We start from the raw sequence: 23,972 nt of genomic DNA, 5'->3' as shown, positions 1-23,972 counted from the left end.
ACATCCAGCATCTCTATGATCGTCTCCATGGGAGAATAGCAGCCTGCATTGCTGCGAAAGGTGGATATACACTGTACTAGTGCCGACATTGTGCATGCTCTGTTGCCTGTGTCTATGTGCCTGTGGTTCTGTCATTGTGATCATATGATGTATCTGACCCCAGGAATGTGTCAATAAAGTTTCCCCTTCCTGGGACAATGAATTCACGGTGTTCTTATTTCAATTTCCAGGAGTGTATTATGAAACATGGTTGTCTCCCGAACCGCTTCGGCCGACAGTAAGGTACTGTCGATATAAGTACAATATGCCTCACGAATATGTGCTCTCGGAGGAATTAGTAAAATGTTCAAAGATCTTTCCGTGACAGAGAAGAATATTCGGTACGTGGCAACTGATGTCAGTTATAGATCTTAAGAGTCTTGCTAAAGTCCTTAAAGTGGAGTTTGTATGCGCTGTGCAGTTCTGTGATAGAGTGTTGGACTTCTCTGCCGTTCCTGAGTCTGAACAAAAATTGCAGTGAAGCCTTAGAGGAATACTTAACACTCTGCACTCATTACAGTATATACGCCTGAAGTGGCTACGGCAGTTTGCGGATGGACGGAAGTGAGTGAATATAAGATACCGTTCGTAGTAAGTGAATAGACGGATCGAACTGTCTTATTGGACACAATCTCCCTTGAATAAATACGTACGTCAGGATGGGCTCTTATAACAAGGTTTCTCCCGTTGTCGATACTTGACGGAAGGTGAAACGTATGTATGACAATTACTGTATGAAAATATTGTAATAATTTCGCATATTTCTGATATTTCAGTATGCTGTTTAAGCAGGAGCATGGAAAATACTGAAACTTTTGCTTTTAGTTACTAAGTAGGCAGACATTGAAGTAACGCACTCTGAACGACATACGCTTCCTATGCGGTGAAGGTATCTCCGTATTACGTACATACATTAACTGCAGATTGCTGCTGTGAACAGTACTTGCTAGATCTGAAGGTTAATGAAACTGTGACATACCTTTTTGCAATGTTTTCTTTGATCCAGCTGAAATTACATTGGCAGCAATTGATAAGAGTCTGTACCTGACGACAAGAACACACAAAAAATTTATCCCCCCCCCCCCTCTATAAAGCGGACAATTTATCTTAGGGAGCTGCATAATGCAGAATAAAAATAGTGCGATAAATAGTATTCACTGCTCTAAGGTCACTATTGAAAACTACCAGTATTTGCGGCCACCTATCTTGCTCCTGTGCTAATTATAATTCTTAGATTTAATAAACTACTCAAATGCATACTCCATAGTACTCTGAAATGAGTCGAACATTCCTTTTTATAAGACAGCGGATATTGAGAATCCATGTCTTCTAAGGTAAAACGACTTGGATTATTAACTGGTGCTCTCCCGTCCTTACCTTCACGTCATATTTGAAGGTGCTTTCATATGAAAAAAAAGTTCCTCAGTAGAAGTCCGTCAAATGAATTTAGTAAGTATAACTAACATCACCTTACAAAACATTACAGATAGATTTATTAACTGGAAGTTTTCAGACGTGATATAATGGTCCCTCTTACAACAAATTTTATTACTTTTGGGGTAATAGCTGCTGAAGCCATCTAGAGTTCTTATTCTGGTGTTTTTAATGAATTTTGGCTATTACTGGAATGGTAATCATTCACTGCTTTGATTTATAAACGGCACAATATTTACGAACATGTTTTGTTTCAAAATACGTAAATCAGCCTTATTCAAATGGTTCAAATGGCTCTGAGCACTATGGGACTTAACTTCTGGTGTCATCAGTCCCCTAGGACTTAGAACTGCTTAAACCTAACCAACCTAGGGGCATCACACACATCCATGCCCGAGGCAGGGTTCGAACCTTCAACCGCAGCGCAGCTTTATTCATTACTACTTTGTTATATATATGATATTATTTCGTGTAGCGATCCATCATTTCTGCATTTATCCTACGATGCTCCTTGTGGTTTGGATACGTTTTTATTGGTGACGTCCGATTAATCGACTTGAATCCTAGCGATTTTAACTTTGTTTGCGCAGCTGTTTGTTTTTGCACCATTGGTGCGTGCTGACACGTCGTACTAATACACTGCACACTCAGTAACGGCTTCTAAGCAGTCGTGGACTGTCAGATTGCCTTGCAGTCGGATATTACTTAACAAGAGATTTGCAGGTTAGTGAGAGCTCTTCCCTGAACATAAAACGTAGTAAGAGAATCGTTTGGAGTCATGTTAACAGCAGGTTACTCACTGGACAGGTTACAATACTAACTGCTTTGTGGATTTGAAAATTGTCAGTCTGATACAGAGAAATATGATTCTCGATTTTTGTAGTAGTGTGGAGAGCTCACTATAGTCTAACACGTTTTCAAAAAAGGTTGTCATAAATAGCTACGTTCATCCGCATTAAAACCTGGTCATACTGTTCGCCCGGCCTCTACGAGGCTTGCACGTGACTTCCTGTCTGCTGCATAGTATGTCCTGTATGTAGGCTGTTTAGGTTTTCTTATTGGTAACGCCACGTAGTGCTCTGTATGAAAATCACTGGCTGTGCTGTGTGCAGTCTGTGGCTAGTTTGCATTGTTGTCTGCCATTGTAGTGTTGGGCAGCTGAATGTTAACAGCGCGTAGCGTTGCGCAGTTGGAGGTGAGCCGCCAGCAGTGGTGGATGTGGGGAAGTGAGATGATGGATTTTTGAGAATGGATAATCTGGAGGTGTGTCCATCAGAAACAGTATATTTGTAAGAATGGATGTTATGAACTGCTATATATATTATGACTATTAAGGTAAATACATTGTTTGTTCTCTAGTAAAATCTTTCATTTGCTAACTATGCCTATCAGTAGTTAGTGCCTTCCGTAGTTTGAATCTTTTATTTAGCTGGCTGTAGTGGCGCTCGCTGTATTGCAGTACTTCGAGTAACAAAGATTTTTGTGAGGTAAGTGATTTGTAAAAGGTATAGGTTAATGTTAGTCAGGGCCATTCTTTTGTAGGGATTATTGAAAGTCAGATTGCGTTGCGCTAAAAAATATTGTGTGTCACTTCTAAGCACAGTCATGTATAATTTTTCTAAGGGGACGTTTCATATGTCGACCCTCAGCCGAGGATACCTCACTGGAATCTTCTGATTTTTTTTCTTGTAGTTTGTGTAATTAATGTAGCTATTGTTTATTGCTAGCTCATAATTATAGAGAGAATTTCCTTTGTAGTTGTAGTTTTTCATTGTTGTACAGTAACACAGTTGTGGCATGAATGTAGATTTGCACCAAGTATTGCGCAGCTGCACTAGCAATTAACAAGATTTTATTTTCAGTGCTATGTTAATGTGTTTTTTTTTTATTTTGCTCTTCAAATTGTGCTTTTCTGTGTTGTCGTGTGAAATATTGTGACAATAATGGTGCGTGAAAAACGTAATACTAGGCTCCAAAGTAAACTGAGGAATGACAGTGAAGACGAAAGCAGTGTGATAGCGCCACCGTGTAATGAATTAACTAATGTTCAAACTAGTAATTTGGTAATTGTGCATAGGGAAATGGAGCGGGCTGCAAATAATGATCTAGACAGTGAAACAATTAGTGAACAGGGAAGCATTATCGATCGATCGGTCGGCAACAGTTCGCCTCAGGAATCCGAAATGACAGGACACAATCTTGCAAATACTGTAGATTCAGGTTTTGCGTCTTCACCGTTTTCTCAAATAAGTCAAGACACATTTTCTGCTCGTCAAAATGTGAATGTTACCGGTGCAAATGCACTGCCGAAAAGCATAGAGGAACAGATTCCAGACACTAATACATTGTTATTGCAATTAGTGCGACAAATGAAACAAAATCAGAGACAAACACAGCAACAGTTAGACACAACGGAACAAATCTAAGAATGCGATCGGTCATTCACGATTGCCACAGTGAAGGAGAATTTTATCATGCCTTCCTCTCACCATATTGGTCTCAGGCTACACAGGACCGAGTAAAACATAGCATCATAATGATGAAACATTTCGAACAATCTGAATTTTCCAGTCTTGTGAAATAATTTGAAGACATGTTGCACAAGAATCAGTACCTGTCAAACCCATACAGGCCCTCAGAATTCATTCGCATTGGCTTAATCAAATTGCCTGAACATTTACGACACATTATTTTGGCAGGACGTTGCAAAGACGACATTGAAGCTTTTCGGGGACTGTTACAAGAATTGGAAATTGACACTGACAATCGCGGAACTCGAAAACAGGAGCATAACAACTACAGGTCACATCCGTCACAATTCCGCGTTGGCAGAAATAATAAATGGACACGACAAGGCTATTCTTATATTGGGAGTAGACTTTTTGAATGAATACAGAGCAATCTTAAAATTTCACGATGCTGAAATAAGTTTAGAGAAAGGAGGTAAGTCAATAGCTTTGAAATTTGAAGATTGGCTCTCAAACCATGACGAGGAAATTAATCGGCTTTACCTTCTGTTAGACAACAGTTCGGAATTTTCTACGGAACTAGACACTAACAATCACTCTGAAAGTACTGACAGGGATGATATCGACGACATATTTGAAACTAATGAGTTAATTCGGAATAAAATCCAAACAACTGAAAATTGTAATGACACTGATAGGCAGGACCCTTTTGAGATTTTACAAGCACATTCGACAGTTTTTACTCACAAAACAGGAACAATCAAGGGATTTGAATACCAATTTCGTGTTCGTGAGCATACTAAATTTTGTGTTAGACCATACGTAATTCCAGCACATTATAGGGACCGTGATAGAACAGAAATATAATCTATGCTTGACGATGGCATTATTGAGCCTGCAGTAAGCTCATACAACAGTCCATTACATGTTGTTGAAAAGAAAAATGGATCGATCAGACTTGTCTTAGATTCGAGACAAATCAATACTGTCATTATTCCTGAAACAGACAGGCCGCAAACGATGGAAGTACTTCTTCAAGCCGGCTGGAATGGCCGTGCGGTTCTAGGCGCTACAGTCTGGAGCTGCGCGACCGCTACGGTCGCAGGTTCGAATCCTGCTTCGGGCGTGGATGTGTGTGATGTCCTTAGGTTAGTTAAGCTTAAGTAGTTCTAAGTTCTAGGGGACTGATGATCTCAGAAGTTAAGTCCCATAGTGCTCAGAGCCAAATGGTGTAAAATGGTGTAAAAGTGTTGTCTTCTATTGATCTCAGATCCAGCTTTTATCAGATCGAACTTCGTCCAGAATGTAGAAAATACACAGTTTTTCTTTGTTTCGGCGTTTTTTACCAATTTCGGAAACTTCCTTTTGGTTTGAACATTTCATTGCCAGCGTTCATTCGCGGACGAAATCTCATATTACCTGATTTTTTAAAACTGTACATCACCTTATATGTGGATGATATTCTAATAGCAGAAGCCTCATGGGAACAACATAATCGCATCCTCAACACTTTGTTACGTATTTTTGCAGAATCTGGAATTACAGTTAACTTGGAAAAGTCTGAATTCGGTAGGTCAAAGGTGAGGTTTTTGGGACATATTATTTCTTCTGAAGGCATTCAGCAGGATCCTGAAAAGTTAGAAGCAATCAGAGCCATTTCAGTTCCATCCACAAAAAAACAATTCCGCAGTTTTCTAGGTCTCGTAAATTTTTACCGTCGTTTTCTCAATATGCAGATTCTAGTTACACCAAAACTTTGTTCTCTCACTGGAAAAAATACTATTTGGAACTGGGACGAACAAGCACAGTTGGAATTCAATTCTTTGAAAGAATCGCTACTTAACGCGCCAATACTAGGTCATCCAGATCTGTCACAAGATTTCTGCCTTAGCACGGATTCTTCTAAAGTTGGTCTTGGTGCCCATTTATTTCAAGAAGCCATAGAAAATGACACTACTGTTCAGAAAACCATTGCTTTTGCTAGTCGAGTGGTAACAAAATCTGAAAAAAATTATTCCGTTACTGAATTAGAAGCTTTAGCTATCGTTTGGGCATTTAACAAACTCCGTTTCTTTCTTTCTGGCAAGCACGTAAAAGTATACAGTGATCATCGTGCATTACAATTTCTCATGTCTTCAAAATTAAATCTTGACAGGTTAAAACGTTGGGCATTGTTTCTGCAAGAATTCCACTTCACAATAGTCTACATTCCCGGCAAGGAGAACATTGTTGCGGACGCACTGTCACGCGCACCGGCTGGGCTTGAGAAAAGTAACACAGAAGGCAACCTCGAGAAAAACTTCAGTATTCTTTACATTCAGAAAGTCGCCTTTGAAAACTTCATCACCACATCTTTAAATGGCATTGCTCATGAACAAGATAAAGATCCGATTTGGAAAGACATCAAAAGTAAATGGCATGAAAAGACGCACACTCAGATTCGGCATTATTATCTGGTTAGAAACAACATACTCTTCAAACGCTGCACTGTTGATGACAAGCTATGGGTACTTTGCATTCCAGACGATTTTGTTAAAAAGCTCATTTGGTATATTCATTTCAGCTACGCACATTTTTGGCCACGAAAATGTTATCATATTCTTCGAACGACTTGTTATTTTAACAATATGGAAAAAAGAATTCGAAGAGTCTTGTCTATTTGTAAACTTTGTCAAAAGGTGAAACCATCTACTATCTCACATCGTGCTCCGTTGTTTCCTATCATTCCTTCTAAATTAAAAGAATTTGCTGCTGTTGATCTCTTGGGACCCCCTGTCAGAACATCGAATGGATTTTCGTACATTCTAGTCGCTGCTGAACTTACTTCAAAATTTGTTTTTTTTTCACTCCGTTACGTAAAGCCACTGGACGGTCATTGCTGTTTGTGTTAATTGTTATGTGCTGCTGCATTGCCTCGTCCCTTGGTATATATATCTGAGCTCCGCAGATTTAAGTTAGCTTAAGAAAGGGCAGGATATATAAGAGAACGAGTTGTGATGAATTGGAAGAAATGCATTGAGAAGCTATAAGAAAATGGTTTGGCCAAAAAAGTATTTTGAAAGAGGATATGAACAAAAAAGTAGGGTTTAGAGACAACAGGTGTAGGTAGTATTTTCTTGGAAATAAATGATGAGGTAAGATAATGGAAAATAAATACTGAGGTAAAAAATATGTGAACATATAAATACAGGAAGCATGCTTGGATATGATTTTTTTGGTGGAAACAAATGTTGAAATAAGACGAAAGATCTATGGAATGAAGTTTTGGGTTGGACTGCAGTACCAAATGTTACACTGAAAACAAATCCTGCACTTTCCCCTTGTGTTATTCTGCTATGTGTTTGTGTACCCTTGTTTATTTGTGTTTTTACTGTCTTTATGTGTTTAGCTAATAAGATTTATGTTGTAGAATTTTTCAAATACTATGTTATTTTCTTTGTAAAGATGTTTAGACATTATTTATTCTGTTTTGTTTTAATGCTCATGTGTGAAGTTGATGTTTCAAAAGTTATTCTGATCTTTTATGTATGTACTTGTGTCATAATTCTTGTAACACTGATGTACATGTTTATTTCTATTCTTTTGTAAAGCCTGTTTTAATACAAATGTTATCTGTATTGTTATGTTCTTTAATGATGTATTTTGTACCTTTGTAATTGTATTCTTCTGTTATAAAATTGTAATTGACACCAGTTCATCAAAGTAAGTAACTTGTAAGTTACATTTCACTGCACACGTTCCTGTTGGTCATAGTATATGGACAATATGTGAGAAGTAGGGACTGATAGTGTTTGCACGTGTGTTAATAATTCAGCAAGGGACTGGTTAACAGCATTGCTGGTTCTAAGGACAATTAAAAAAAAAGGTTTGTGAGTGCACAAGTGGTTGTGTATGGACTTGCTATATTGTCCACAAGACTCTTCTATGGTGATTGTGCACCTGCACAGTCGCAACTGATGGCCGCTAGCCATCTCTACAAGGACTACAGTGGGTCTGCACCTCTGGTGGCCCACCAATACCATACTCTCTACCAAGACTATAGTGGGCCTGCTCCGTGATGACCTACCTACCAACATTCTTTAAAACTTCGACTGACTGCTGTGGGTTTGCTCTGTTGTGGCCCATTACCTGTCTGCATGTCAAGAGTCAGCACTGTCTTTCCGTTGGAAGGACAACACTACTTTGTCAAGACTGCATGGAAATCCACTACTTCCGTGTGCATTCTCTTTTGCTGCTCAGACTTTGAAAAAAAGAACACTGCAATTTTACTGTGATGAATGATCAGGACTGTCTTTATGGACTGTGAAAAAATTTTAGCTTTCGACCAACATTGTATCAATAAGTGTGTGCATTTGATATCTTTGTTATTGTAATTATGAAAAATTTTATCAAATCATTATTGGCCACTGCCCAAAACAATTTGTAATTTTTTTTGTGGGGAGCATGGGGGCTATGTAAGTAGGCTTTTTAGGGATTATTGAAAGTCAGATTGCGTTGTGCTAAAAAATATTGTGTGTCACTTTTAAGCACAGTCATGTATAATTTTTCTAAGGGGACGTTTCAGTCCTGACCCGTCCATAAAGGTTCCGTCCACTACTCCTCAGAGCAATCGTGGCGTCGGCTATACCTCTCAAAATGATGGCACTCATGTTCGGTTGCTTCTGACCACCAGCATGTCAATTATAAGTTGTCACGTTACATACAGATTGATTGTTGTTGATGAAAGTGAGTCATGGACGGGTCCGTGACTCTTTACTTGCATACGAGGAACATTTTTGTTTGTAATCCGTCGTCGTTACTCATAATATGTTATTTTCTGATTCAGTCCAACACGTTTCGGAGTTATAATGCGATGCTCAAAGCTTAGATCAATGATTTTTGGGATGCTTTAGTTCCTGCTCTAGCAGTAGCAGCTACATCGTCTTGCGCCTTGGACACTTATTTGAAACTCCGAAATGTGTTAGACTGAAGTGCATACAGAGTATTATAAAGAAAAATATATTTCTAACTGGCCGATAGTGGTTCCGTTCTCTAAATGAGCTGAAATGTGTTTCCCTGAAATCGATGAGGAGGACTGTTTGTTTCTGTGCCTGTGTCCCTATCAGTTAAATTGTGAAGCCAAACAAAACCTTTGGTTTTAATACATCTCCGATCACTCCACATTACAAAAACTTCACTTTATGAGTTCATCAGAAAATATATATTTATTTTCCCCTTATTTCGTTTTTCCTTTTACGTCCGGCTTTTGTTACTCAGGTTAAGTTCAAATGCTATCAATTTCATAGCTAAATGGCCCAAAATTCATACACGTTAGAAGGTTGCAGAAGCCATTCTAAATCCATAATCTGTGGCAATGTTGTAATGGTTGTCAACAAGGACGTCGTTGCAAATGACGTGCCTTCAATCTCGTGGCGAAAAGAGATATGTTATTTTTATCTCTCCTTCGTGACCTGATTATCAACTGACTTTCCAATCATCGTCCATCGCCATCGAAGTCACAAGATGTTAAGGGTTTTGTTATTGTATATTATACCCAAATACACATTATCATGTATGCCACTCACTAAAAATTAGTTGCGAAACTGCTTACGCAACGATGTTGTCAATGAAACTGAGATCTGCTCCTGTCCGTTTCTAATGACTTCGTCGCCATCATGATGTTGAAACATAATCTAATATTGCGCACTATTATGCACCATGTGATTTATATGTTCGGGAACAGTTCAGAAGATAAGGTCCGATTGGGCGCGAAACGGAAACCACAATGAAATTCCGATGAAGCTTTGCACAAGCGTGTTGAGCAGCGTCTCTAGTCGATCCCGTCAGTTCGCTCTGCTCAGTTCCGAGCACAAAGTGAGAACGTAAACATTCCTAGAAAATACTGTAGGGTCCACTGCCAAGTATGAGAGCCTGGTGCGAGATGTCGCCTGATGTCATGCAGCTCCCGTAACACAACTGGCATGCATTTCATACTTCATGACAATCCAGGGCCGCATTTTGCAGGGGCAGTGAAGGAGCTCCTGCAGCCTTTTCGATGGGAAGTATTTGCTCACCCACAATACAGCTTGGCTCCTCTTGAATGTCTTCTCTGGTGACATGAACCGCTGTAGTGTAGCCAACATTTTGGCACAGACAACGAGCTGTAGACCAGCGTAGAGAATTGGCGAAAAGCACAGGCGGCTGCCTCCCGTGACGAGGGTACTGGACAGTTGGTACAACGCTACGACAAATGTCTAACTCGGATTGGTGACTATGTAGAGAAGTAGCTGGTATACACTCCTGGAAATTGAAATAAGAACACCGTGAATTCATTGTCCCAGGAAGGGGAAACTTTATTGACACATTCCTGGGGTCAGATACATCACATGATCACACTGACAGAACCACAGGCACATAGACACAGGCAACAGAGCATGCACAATGTCGGCACTAGTACAGTGTATATCCACCTTTCGCAGCAATGCAGGCTGCTATTCTCCCATGGAGACGATCGTAGAGATGCTGGATGTAGTCCTGTGGAACGGCTTGCCATGCCATTTCCACCTGGCGCCTCAGTTGGACCAGCGTTCGCGCTGGACGTGCAGACCGCGTGAGACGACGCTTCATCCAGTCCCAAACATGCTCAATGGGGGACAGATCCGGAGATCTTGCTGGCCAGGGTAGTTGACTTACACCTTCTAGAGCACGTTGGGTGGCACGGGATACATGCGGATGTGCATTGTCCTGTTGGAACAGCAAGTTCCCTTGCCGGTCTAGGAATGGTAGAACGATGGGTTCGATGACGGTTTGGATGTACCGTGCACTATTCAGTGTCCCCTCGACGATCACCAGTGGTGTACGGCCAGTGTAGGAGATCGCTCCCCACACCATGATGCCGGGTGTTGGCCCTGTGTGCCTCGGTCGTATGCAGTCCTGATTGTGGCGCTCACCTGCACGGCGCCAAACACGCATACGACCATCATTGGCACCAAGGCAGAAGCGACTCTCATCGCTGAAGACGACACGTCTCCATTCGTCCCTCCATTCACGCCTGTCGCGACACCACTGGAGGCGGGCTGCACGATGTTGGGGCGTGAGCGGAAGACGGCCTAACGGTGTGCGGGACCGTAGCCCAGCTTCATGGAGACGGTTGCGAATGGTCCTCGCCGATACCCCGGGAGCAACAGTGTCCCTAATTTGCTGGGAAGTGGCGGTGCGGTCCCCTACGGCACTGCGTAGGATCCTACGGTCTTGGCGTGCATCCGTGCGTCGCTGCGGTCCGGTCCCAGGTCGACGGGCGCGTGCACCTTCCGCCGACCACTGGCGACAACATCGATGTACTGTGGAGACCTCACGCCCCACGTGTTGAGCAATTCGGCGGTACGTCCACCCGGCCTCCCGCATGCCCACTATACGCCCTCGCTCAAAGTCCGTCAACTGCACATACGGTTCACGTCCACGCTGTCGCGGCATGCTACCAGTGTTAAAGACTGCGATGGAGCTCCGTATGCCACGGCAAACTGGCTGACACTGACGGCGGCGGTGCACAAATGCTGCGCAGCTAGCGCCATTCGACGGCCAACACCGCGGTTCCTGGTGTGTCCGCTGTGCCGTGCGTGTGATCATTGCTTGTACAGCCCTCTCGCAGTGTCCGGAGCAAGTATGGTGGGTCTGACACACCGGTGTCAATGTGTTCTTTTTTCCATTTCCAGGAGTGTATGTAGCTAACTGTTGCAAATAAAACATTTTTAATTTTCACAGTAGTTTCCATTTCGCAACCGATCGGACCGTACTTCCCGGATAGCCCTCGCACGTGGATAAACTTTCTGAATGGTCTATGTAATATTCTTTGCTTTTTCGTGATTAAATTCGGATTTTAACGATTCCATTTTTTTCCCAACTTCATTTTTATATAGGGATTTCTAATCCGAGTAAATAAAATTAGAAGGAGAATGGAAACACGATAATTTGTTGAGACTGGATGTTAAACCGTAATCTGATATGATTTAGAAATGTATATTGCGTGAACTTTCTGTGTATGTGGCTACCTTTGTCTACCTTTGAATTCTCATAATGAAATTTAGATTTTGCGCTTCCATTTTTATTTCTTGTTTTAGTTTTGCGTAAGATTTTCTGATACGAATAAATAAATTTAGAGGTAAAATGTAAACAGGGCTATTTCTTGAGACGGGTACCTAAGAATGACTTTTGAGAGGCATCTAATGCGTGACATGAAACATGAAGAAGACGAAAGCAAAGCGTAGTTCTCCAAGATTAGGATGTGGCCGAATTAGCACTGTTATTCGCGTTCGGCATACAGCTGCAGCACTTGCGCGTGCGCAGCGGTAATGAACAGCTACCGATAAGACGGAGCAAGGCCACTTAACAATAAACACTCTCTGACTGTCGTATCTACTGTTGCGCACGGACGCCGCGATCTATTAACACTTTCGCCGGCGCTCGTACAGGGAGCAGAGCGAGGAATCGCAATTAGTCCTGCTTGACGGCCCGATGAAAAGTTGCTCTACAGCGCCCTAAGACGTTTGCTTTCATTCGGAGGCCTCGCACGGCCGCAAGAAGTGCAGGCTAAAGTAAGAAGAGAATTAATTTTGTTGCGTGATTTGCACGTGTGAGGAGGGGCGCGGTCATTGTCTTAAGTCCACGGGGCACCAGTGGCGGCAAAGGGAGCCCTCCGGCCGCGGACACGCACGCTCCTACGCACATGGCGCACGCGGCCAGAGAGCGATTGCGGGCTCTAAATAAGGACGTGAAGGCAGAGCGTTAAGAATAGCCCTGTCCGCTGCACCGTGCAATCTGTATGTAAATTGTACGAGGCGCTGAGTTATGTGCGCCTCACGTGCGACGCAACCGCAGCCACCCACCGCTTGCCGCTGCCGCTTGCTTAACCAACGGCCAAACCCACCGCACCGCCACCATTTTAATTGCTGCCACTCGTCAGCAGATGGCAGCTCCACCGCTCTGCGCCAAAAGGGGCTTTAGGTACTGGAGGCGGCCGAACTGCTGAATAACTGTCAATGACAGGACAGAGCACTACATACAAAGTTTTGTTTTCAACAGAGTGCGTCCACATTTAACCTTAGTGTAGTTTTTTCAATTACATTTATGATCAGTTTTTTCATCTGACCTGGTAGTATAAATTGTCGCGCAGCACTCTAGCTTGCGAGTCAGGCAAACGCTGGGCTAGTCCCTAATTTCCGCCTCACGATTCACAAACAGTTGAAGTACCATTACACACAGAACCAAGTTTACAGAATTTACAGACAGGTGCCTTAAACGGTTTCCCTCGCTTAGGAGAGGGACAACTGCGGCGGCAGGAAAGGCATCGGTTGGGAAAGTAAATAAATTTACCAAAACCTAAATAAAGCAGACCCCGCACTGGACGGGATTATTGCTCAGTTAAAGAAGAAGGAAAAGAGTAAAAGTTTTTATATATCTTTTACATACAATTGCGTTCAAAACTTAGGTAGGAAAATAACTTTCGCATGATACGTCACTGCCTAGTAACATGGCTCGAGGACTTAAGATGCAACTAGAAAAAGCATAGGAGGCATGGGACCATTATGTCAGCTTAAATCTGTACACACTGCTGATTAGGTCGCGAAAATAATTATTCATTGTGCTGTTCAGAAGTGATTCTGACGCGTTTCGGGCTCTGCCCATCATAAAAATATCGCAATAGGAATAGAGCCTTCACACAGAGTACGGATTCATGTGCATCACCCACCAGTTAAGTTCTGGCACTGATGGGTGATGCATAAGACGCCGTACTCTGTATGAGGCCACTATTCTTACTTTGATACTTCTGGTGACAATTCGTCAATAAATCACTTCTGAACAGCAAAATGAATAAATATTTTAGCGACCTAGTCAGCAGTGGACAAAGTTTCATAGCTCAAGGAAATTTGGACTGCAAGTAGAAAGAACTGCTATAGTACAGAAGGCAACTGAGAGAAAAATAGAAGTAGACGAATAGAAATGACAATTTTATTGAGAGAGAGTTATTACACTGTAGCAGCCGCTTTTTTTTATGGTTCCGTATATTACAAAAGGCAGCACATGGTTCTCAATGGTGTGTGTGACTACCATGGACGGCAGTGTATGCTCTGCAACGTGCTCACAAGGTTGGGAAGGAGTTCTTGTGGTGGTGCGTCCCATTACTCCACCAGCGCCGTTATCAAGAGGTGGCAGGTCGTTGGTGTATGTAGACGTTCCTGCAATGCGTCACCTCAACGTATCCCACACGATGCGATTTAAACAGGGGAAGAGACAGGCCAGTCCACTCACCCCATATCCCATCGTTTCAAGAACACCTTCACCTGTGCAATTAATGTGGTCGCTCATAGTCATCCATACACATGAAATCACTGCCGAATGCACCCCTGGAAAGACGCACATGCGGAAGGAGTACAGTTTCACAACAACCTTGACCGGTGAGTGCTCCATGGTCGAAGATTTGGAGATCAGTACGTCCCCGCAACATTGTGCCTCCTCACACTATAATACTTGGGCAACCAAAACCGAAATGATCGTTAGTGGTTGGCGTACTCTGATATGGTGAGAACTGAGAACAAGTAGTGCCTTCACGAACGGTAGAGAAAAGAAGATTAGAATTTACTTTCCCGTCCATTGTTTACTACTTTGTTCGGACAACAGGGCAATAGATTTAGGATCAATTGTAACTTCATGAGGCAACTATTTCCGATCATCTGGATAATTAACCTACGTAAAATTCCATCAACCTGTAGGATGAAAGAGGGTTTAGAGGGTTTCTACTTCACGTGACACACTTAAAAATAGAAGCTGTCTTATGCACGATACAAATGAGGTATGTCTAGTGTGTAAAGGCATACAGTAGTTTCTGAACGAATGAGCACGAACCAGCAGAGTGACGGTTTTAGCAGATCCTTTGTGTGGAATAATAGAAGGGGCAACACACGCAATTTCAAGTCCCGTCGTTGAGAAGCACGAGTGCGTGCTGCGCCTAATATTCTGTCTAGAGGTTACCCGCCGCACTGTACTGTGTAGAGGGTGGCTACCACTAGGCATTCCCAATACCCTTTAACTATCTGCTTTTTGCAATGTTGGCCATTAAAATTTTAATACCAAGATGGCAGCGTTCAACAACGTCAAATTGGCGACGTGCCTGGATACGCAAACGATTGGTATTCCAGTGCAATAGATGACAGTATATAAGGAAAGATTGTGCAGTGACTTACTCGTTCAGAAGTCGCTTTTGAATGATTTTGTCTGTGAGAAGATAGTTCTGTGTCTCTTGTAACAAGGACGAACTTCTACTCCCTCGTGTCGGAATTGTACAGCCGCAGTACTGTGGCGTATCGCAGCTAGGGTTTATCGTGCAGCAATATCTATGATCGAGTGCACCAAGATTTCACAACTGTCATGTGGATACGTATTCGATGGGGGCAAGAGGCCTTACTCTAAGCTATGCAGGATCTTAACAGCCTCCCGCAAATACTGCTCTGAGGTTAGACATATTGTTCGTTCTAGCTTGGAACACTGTACAGAATGCATCATGTTCCTTGAATCAGGATGTGAGCCTAATTGCAGCAAGAGAAGTATCCACACCGACAGTGGGATTACGTTCGGAGCACCATGAACTGTCATAATTGTGGCCATTGCTGGGGCAACAGTGAGGCTCGCCAATAGCGGTTCGTCAACGGCAACACAGAACAGAACAGTGGCTCCTCATCCTCTTTTCACACGAGTCCCCATTCAGCGTACACCATCTCAGTGGACGTGTACAGAAGATCCGACGAGAATGAACGCTGTCTCAATTGCATTCGCCCCTATCATAGATTCCCAGCATCTGTTGTGATGGTGGGGCGCCACCGGTTATCACCCCTAGTTCTCATAGAAGTTAATTTGGACAATAGGTACCGTATCTGGTGCAACATCTCCTCTATGTGTTTTCGTATGAAATGTAACCCAAATTTACCTCCAACTCTATAAAAAGTCTGATGTATTACCGAAACTATGTTCGCACAAACCGTTATCCAACTTAAATTCGTATGCTAACCTTTGACTAAAGAAAACACAATTTGAGTTAAGCTGTACCTAGCCTGAATACAACTTCACCTTACATAACATGTGCAATTGAAGTAAAACAATTATCTGGTCCGAATCAAATTTCCACTTGCCTCGCGTCTTGACAACGTCGTTCCAGATTTCTCGGAAGCACAACAGCAAACAGCAAGCAGGCAGTGGCTAAGCTGAATTTCTATTTTTAAATACAATTTCCAAACAATATTCAACCTGTTGCATACGATTCCTATGAAATGATATTACAAGACAAATATTTTATAACGAAGTATATATTCCAAAATACAGATCAAATCTTCGCGTGAAGAAAAAGAAAAAAGAAATAAAGAAAATCAAAATTTATATCCTTTTCGCCTTTCAATGTGTGCATTATATACGTCCTTGCTACCCTGTACAATAAATCTTTTTTCATCTGGCAGATACAATCACAAGTTAACAAAGCACTACTGAATACACCCATCAGTTACCACACTTCTACTAAGAATATATCAGACTGCTCAGAGGCAAAGACTGTGACACAAGAAGACCAATGGTTGTTTAGCAGTGACATAACTTGCTCTCTCTCTCTGACGTGGACATTGATAACTTACAAAAACCAAAATGACATCCCCACCTTACACTGCTGACAGTATGAAGCGTTGGAGGTCTACGTGACGTTGTTTATCGTGAAGATCACGCGGGACTGCATGTTGCCACTGCTGATCTGAAACCTACAGGGGTTGAAAAAATATAGAAAGACTGCTAAATACGTGTGCTTGAAAAAAACTACAGGCGCTAGCCAAGCCTGGTGGTTGAACTGTTGTCTCTGGCCATGAACGGCACGTGTGTAAAGGCCTCAATACGTTGCACGTGTCAGTCCTGGTCAGAATAGTGTCCTGGGTAGTTGAGAGTGCATTGTGTCGAAGCTAAGTTAATTCCAACATGGGCGAATTGTTGACACTGGTATGGTGTGTGCTTTCATTACCAAGGAAGCCGAAATGTTTGATATTTCATCTTGGACCTACTGATAACAAACAGACCCGAACTTTTCGACTCTGTAAGCGCAGAACAGGGAATCAGTGATCATAATGCCGTTGCAGCATCCATGAATATGGAAGTAAATATGAATATAAAAAAAGGGAGGAAGATTTATCTGTTTAGCAAGAGTAATAGAAGGCAGATTTCAGACTACCTAACAGATCCAAACGAAAATTTCTGTTCCGACACTGACAATGTTGAGCGTTTCGGAAAAAGTTCAAGGCAATCGTAAAATGCGTTTTAGACAAGTACCTCCCAAGTATAACTGTGAGGGACGGGAAAAACCCACCGTGGTTCAACAACAAAGGAAACTACTGCGAAAGCAAAGAGAGCTGCACTGCAAGTTTAAACGCAGCCAAAACCTCTCAGACAAACAGAAGCTAAACGATGTCAAAGTTAGCGTAAGGAGGGCTATGCGTGAAGCGTTCAGTGAATTCGAAAGTAAAATTCTATGTACCGACTTGACAGAAAATCCTAGGAAGTTCAGGTTTTACGCTAAATCAGTAAGTGGCTCGAAACAGCATATCCAGACACTCCGGGACGATGATGGCATTGAAACAGAGGATGACACGCGTAAAGCTGAAATACTAAACACCTTTTTCCAAAGCTGTTTCACAGAGGAAGACCGCACTGCAGTTCCTTCTCTAAATCCTCGCACAAACGAAAAAATGGATGACATCGAAATAATTGTCCAAGGAATAGAAAAGCAATTGGAATCACTCAACAGAGGAAAGTCCACTGGACCTGACGGGATACCGATTCGATTCTACACAGAGTACGCGGAAGAACTTGCCCCCGTTTTAACAGCCGTGTACCGCAAGTCTCTAGAGGAACGGAAGGTTCCAAATGATTGGAAAAGAGCACATGTAGTCCCAGTCTTCAATAAGGGTTTTCGAGCAGATGCGCAAAACTATAGACCTATATCCCTGACGTCGATCTGTTGTAGAATTTTAGAGCACCTTTTTTGCTCACGTATCATGTCGTTTCTGGAAACCCAGATTCTACTGTATAGGAATCAAAATGTATTCCGGAAACAGAGATCGTATGAGACCCAACTCGCTTTATTTGTTCATGAGACCCAGAAAATATTAGATACAGGCTCCCAGGTAGATGCCATTTTCCTTGAGTTGCGGAAGGCGTTCGATACAGTTCCGCACTGTCGCCTGATAAACAAAGTAAGAGCCTACGGAATATGAGACCAGCTGTGTGGCTGGATTGAAGAGTTTTTAGCAAACAGAACACAGCATGTTGTTCTCAATGGAGAGACGTCTACAGACGTTAAAGTAACCTCTGGTGTGCCACAGGGGAGTGTTATGAGACCATTGCTTTTCACAATATATGTAAATGACCTAGTAGATAGTGTCGGAAGTTCCATGCGGCTTTTCGCGGATGATGCTGTAGTATACAGAGAAGTTGCAGCACTAGAAAATTGTAGCGAAATGCAGGAAGATCTGCAGCGGATAGGCACTTGGTGCAGGGAGTGGCAACTGACCCTTAACATAGTCAAATGTAACGTATTGTGAATACATAGAAAGAAGGATCCTTTATTGTATGATTATATGATAGCGGAACAAACACTGGTAGCACTTACTTCTGTAAAATATCTGGGAGTTTGAGTGTGGAACGATTTTAAGTGGAATGATCATATAAAATTAATTGTTGGTAAGGCGGGTACCAGGTTGAGATTCATTGGGAGAGTCCTTAGAAAATGTAGTCCATCAACAAAGGAGGTGACTTACGAAACAATCGTTCGACTCTGCAAGAGAGGCGCTCTGCATCGCGGTGTGGTTTGCTGTCCAGGTTTAGAGAGGGTGCGTTTCTGGATGTATCGAATATATTGCTTCCCCCTACTTATTTCTCCCGAGGAGATCACGAATGTAAAATTAGATTCGAGCGCGCATGGAGGTTTTCCGGCAGTCGTTCTTCCCGCGAACCATACGCGACTGGAACCGGAAAGGGAGGTAATGACAGTGGCACGTAAAGTGCCCTCCGTCACACACCGTTGGGTGGCTTGCGGAGTATAAATATGGATGTAGATGTAGATGTCTGTCTGTTTGTCTGCTAGAAACCGCCAATCTAAAAACTACTAGACGAATTTTCATGGGGTTTACATAGGTAACTTGAACTTATAGATTTTGCAGCATTAAAATCGGAGTAAGGTGGTGGTGGTGGTTAGTGTTTAACGTCCCGTCGACAACGAGGTCATTAGAGACGGAGCGCAAGCTCGGTTTAGGGAAGGATTGGGAAGGAAATCGGCCGTGCCCTTTCAAAGGAACCATCCCGGCATTTGCCTGAAACGATTTAGGGAAATCACGGAAAACCTAAATCAGGATGGCCGGAGACGGGATTGAACCGTCGGCCTCCCGAATGCGAGTCCAGTGTGCTAACCACTGCGCCACCTCGCTCGGTCAAAATCGGAGTAAGAAATAGACGTTACTGTAATGTAAGCTTAGTAATTCGGATGTTTAATCACTACGGCTTAGTACATCGAGGAACCAACAGATGGCGCTGTTAGTTTTGTAGTACACCAAAGGACCAGTAATTGGGGCCCTTAGCCTCTTTGCGTTACTCAGAGAGATATTTTCGGAAGTTTAGGTCAGTGACGTAGTTTAGCAACGCAATCTTATCTTTACGAATACAAACTAAGATATATGGACTTACTGATTTCACTTTCTGCGTTAGCACTGGACTCGCATTCGGGAGGACGACGGTTCAATCCCGTCTCCAACCATCCTGATTTAGGTTTTCCGTGATTTCCCTAAATCGTTTCAGGCAAATGCCGGGATGGTTCCTTTGAAAGGGCACGGCCGATTTCCTTCCCGATCTTTCCCTAACCCGAGCTTGTGCTCCGTCTCTAATGACCTCGTTGTCGACGGGACGTTAAACACTAACCACCTACTTACCTACTTTCTGCGTTAGAAAACTATCGACATTGGTTTGTTTGTTTCGATTTATGAATCTGTAGTTTTAACTTGACCATGTCCACTATGGACAAATGGTAGTTACTTTTATTCTGAAGAAGGCTGGGTTATCCCGATTGAAACCTAAGTAAATCTAGGTAAACCTTGCAACTGAGGCTGTTGGTTTCTAAAAATAAAATTAACTGGGAATTCTCCCATTAAAGTATAGATATTTTTGTTAAACTCCAGTGATGTATTGGCTCTGAGCACTATGGGACTTAACATCTATGGTCATCAGTCCCCTAGAACTTAGAACTACTTAAGCCTAACTAACCTAAGGACATCCAATGATGTATTATTAAGGTACTAAGCTATACAGTAAAATTTAATAATAATTATAGCAATGTTCTTAAGTACTGAAATAGACATCAAGGAAGAGTGGCCGGTTTTCGCCCATGGACCAGGAGCGGCCAAAACTCTCAACGGCACGATGAATCACGTGACCTCCCACCAACCTCTAGTCTTTAATAAGGTGCGTTTGGCTTTTCAGGCCGGCGATATCTCTGTCTATCCACTGGACCAAATATTCAACGTTTTTTGATGCCAGAGAAAAGTGGTGGACGTAAAATGGACGAGATAAACAGGCCATCTTCTAACAGATATTATAGATTTAGTGGTACACACTCTCGAGGATACTCCAACTCAATGAAGGTGAGGCAATAATTAACAATTTCCAGCAGATTTTATTTAAAAATTGCATGAAAATAGCAAACTGGTCTTACCCCGGAGTAATATACGTAATTGCCCCAAAATCTGAAACATTACTAAACGATTCTGGCTAACAATAAGTAATTTAAAACACTCTTTACATAAATCTTAAGAATCATAAAGACAACAAATGGTTTACTGAGAAACACTCCGACAGAAGAAGGATACCTTTTAATATATAACCACAGAAACAGCTCACAATTTCTGAATAAGATATTAAAAACACAGTAAAATGAAAGGCATCTTTCAGGTATTACAAAATTTCAGTGACAAGTATTGGCGCATCAGAGGTGCGCGGAAATTACAACACAGATCGAGCCTGAATGAAAGCTGAAAGGGACGGTGAAGAAGGAAAGACGGATGCCTCGGTGTCACCAGGATCAAATAATAAAATACTCAAATTCACTGAAGAACTGGAGTCTACTGACAAACACAGCGACCGCGCCATCGGTTACAATTCAAGCTGTTCGCCGCCAAGGTGTCGTCCCCCAGTTAAATGACCAGCTGCAACGGAAGACGAGCACCGCTGATTATACCACTGAAACAACAACATAAAACCACACAGCAGCTGGGCAGTATTCAGAGTAACGCAATCCCTAAAACATTAGAAGAATTTCAAAACAGGAATACGGCCACAAGTGACCCACAAGCCACTCACATTCAGAATTAACCACTTTAAATATCTGCACTACATTATCATTAATAATATGTACAGACGGGCTTATTACTGCCAGAGCAGGAAGTAATATACTCAAATATATATGAAGCTGGCCTTAATGCTAAATCACGCACTAGTAACGTAACCCGTACCATAACCCCAGAGCCGATTGATTATATTACATATATATATATATATATATATATATATATATATATATATATATATATATATATTCCATAAACACACACTCAATAAATTTTTCATCAGTAAGCCCCTGCTTGTTTATCTCTGAACACATTGCTAAATACCAGCAAACAGCCAGAAAATCGAACGTGTGATTGTTTCGGAGTGCACAGACATGCACTGACACCGCTTGCCCGTATCCAAAACATGTAACCCTAATTCACACAGATAACCACTGTTCAATAAGTTGTGCACCACTGGTCAATACGAAACAGATGACGTGGATGTCCAAACACTGGAAGAGCTGTTAACTGCAAACAGCACGAAATTCAATATACGTATATATAGCAGGATTTTAGAAACCTGAATAATTCCTCCCTTTCGAATCTGTAGGGTATCCGGTTGCAGCATGATACATTCCAAACCACTTTCACATGTTTACATCGTTTAGCAACACAGATGAGACCATCGCCCTCTCACTAGATACTACGCACTCGCCGACCGCTCGCACCTCTCCATCCGCAGTCCCACTGCCCACGTGACAGAAAGAGGCAGAGCAAGTGCGAAGAACGACCGCCGCCAACCAGACTGCACGCCGGAGCGCCAAACAACCGACCAAAACCAGCCCTCTCCCCACAGCGTCGTGCGTTTAAATAGCCGAAAAGTGACCAAAGAGGAAAGCAGCGGCCACGCGTTACAGAGATTTTAAATGAATACAGCTATCACAGACACCTAACGCTGTTTCAGGATCAACTGGAGAATTAGTCCTCCATCTAATGATCGCGTCCACCCGAACCTCGGCAGACGCGTTTCAACATGACCGCCATGTCACATAAGGATTTCATGCAATATCTACCCGCATTAAACTGTCATGCTTCGGTATGCTCCGGCGTAGGAGAAAGACAGGAAATAGAATCCACACACACCACACAGTATTCTGGGACTTCCTTTTCAAGTGGAAACATGTGTCTGACATGCTGCAGTTGCGGCGAGACATTTAATACAATCCAGTACATCATGAAAGAGTACATTTTAAATTCGTGTGTAGGGAACACAATGAAATTACTGATACTAACCACAAATACTTTTTATTGGATTGAGAAATTAAATCTGATATTATAAATCATTGTATCATATATATTAGACATTGCACTCGGTGTTCTATTAATTTTAGTATTACTGGTTTCTATATGGTATGTAAGATAATACCATGTGCCACGCTATACTTTAAACACACTGAGGTGGCAAAAGCCACTGGATACCTGCTAATATGCCGTAGGACCTTGTTTCCCCGGCATAGTGCGGCAACTCGATGTGGCAACAATTCGTTGGAAGTCCCCTGCAGAAATATAGAAGCACGCTGCCTGTATAGCCGTCCGTAATGGTGCAAGATTTTGTGCACCACCTGACCTCTTGTTTATGTCCCATAAATCTTCGATGGGATTCGTGTCGGGTGATCTGGATAGCCAGATCATTCGCTCGATTCGTCCAGAATGTTCTCTCGATCAATAGCGAACTACTGAGGCCCGGTGACATGGCGCATGGCGAACCATAAAAATTCCATAGTTGTTTGGGTACATGGAGTCCATGAATGGCTGCAAATGGTCTGCAAGTAATCGAACACAACTATTTATAGTCAATGATTCGTTCACCTGGACTATAGAAGCCCGAGTGAACACGGCTCACAGCATTATGGAACCACCATTAGCTTGCACAAGTGCCTGGTTGACAACCTGGGTCCATGGCTACATGGGATCTGTACAACACTCGCACCCTACCGTCAGCACTTGCCAACTGAAATTGGGTGTCATCTGACCAGGCCATAGTTTTCCTGTAGTCTGAGGCCGGGCCGCGTGGAGTAGCCGAGTGGTTTGAGGCGCCATATCACGGATTGTGCGGCCCCTCCTGCCGGAGGTTCGAGTCCTCCTTCGGGCATGGGTGTATGTGTTGTTCTTAACATTATTTAGTTTAAGTTAGTTTAAGAAGTGTGTAAGTCTAGGGACTGACGACCTCAGCAGTTTGGTCCCTTAGAAGTTCACACACATTTGAACATTTTGTTCAGAAACGGTCGCTCGCCCAGGAGAGATGGTGCAGGCCATGTCGTGCTATTAGCAAGTGCACTCGCGTCGGTCGTCTACTACCATAGACCATTAACGCCAAATTTCGCCGGACTGCCACAATGGATACGTTCGTCGTACGTCCCACACTGATGTCTGCGGCTATTTCAAGCATTGTTGCTTGTCTGTTAGCACTGAAAACGCTACGCAAACGCCGCTGCTCTCGGTCGTCAAGTGAAGACCGTCGGCCACTGCGTAGTCCGTAGTGAGAGGTAATGCCTGAAATTCGGTATTCTTGGCACACTGTAGAGACTGTGAATCTCAGCATACTAAATTCCTTAACGATTTGTGAAATGTAATGTCCCATGCGTCTAGGTTCAATTAC

The sequence above is a fragment of the Schistocerca cancellata genome, chromosome 1, assembly GCF_023864275.1.
Source record: "Schistocerca cancellata isolate TAMUIC-IGC-003103 chromosome 1, iqSchCanc2.1, whole genome shotgun sequence".
Classification (NCBI taxonomy): Eukaryota; Metazoa; Arthropoda; class Insecta; order Orthoptera; family Acrididae; genus Schistocerca; species Schistocerca cancellata.
The sequence above is the reverse complement of the archived record's forward strand: the minus strand, read 5'-3'. Positions refer to the sequence as shown.